Genomic DNA, 616 nt, shown 5'->3' with positions numbered 1-616 from the left:
GGGGCATCGAATTAGCATTTCCATCCATGGGTGTGATGGCGGCCGTGCCCCGGGGGCCCGTTAAACGACTCTCCGTCCTCAAGCCGGTAGCAGCAATACGTTCATGCGATATCTCCAAATCTGCTCTGCATCGGGCCCAGCCACTAATGATGGCCCACCAATAACCAATAAATACTCGCCCGGTAAAACAGGCTACCGGACTACGTCCTTATCTTCGAGGAACATCTCCCGCGAGATTTTCAGTACGAGGTCCTATTAAAGAGATACCTTCCCACCTTGTGCCTCACGACACTCCAGCAGTGCAAGATCAATTCCTTCTGGTATTCTTGGCGGTCGACGGTAGCTGCTGCGAGTGTCATCGTTCTTCTTCACGCTTATCGTAGTCCAGGCTCATCTTAGGAGCCAGTATCTTTTCGACGCAGACTGTACATCCCCTGCTCGGGTTGCCTGGATTAATATTTATGGTTCGTAAAATATGCGGATGGGCCCGACGGTAATTTGCTACGATTTGACCGGAGGGTCTAGGTCTAGACTCGATCGAGAAGGTCTTCCAGTTTAATTTTCAGCTACCGAATTTAGAGCGGACTTCGTTATTGGTACCTGTCCCGGCGGGGGG

The 616-nt window shown here is 51.6% G+C and overlaps 1 protein-coding gene across 2 annotated transcripts in view; it reads left to right on the top strand.

The window, feature by feature from the left end:
• Window positions 1-616, top strand: part of LOC107273649 (protein expanded) — a 54,732-nt gene that overhangs the window by 43,771 nt on the left and 10,345 nt on the right. The gene's annotated exons all lie outside the window — the stretch shown is intronic.

This window comes from Cephus cinctus, unplaced genomic scaffold (assembly GCF_000341935.2).
Source record: "Cephus cinctus unplaced genomic scaffold, Ccin1 Ccin1_scaffold1765, whole genome shotgun sequence".
Classification (NCBI taxonomy): Eukaryota; Metazoa; Arthropoda; class Insecta; order Hymenoptera; family Cephidae; genus Cephus; species Cephus cinctus.
Note: the sequence above shows the minus strand (reverse complement) of the source record. Positions and strands in the feature narration are given on the sequence as shown.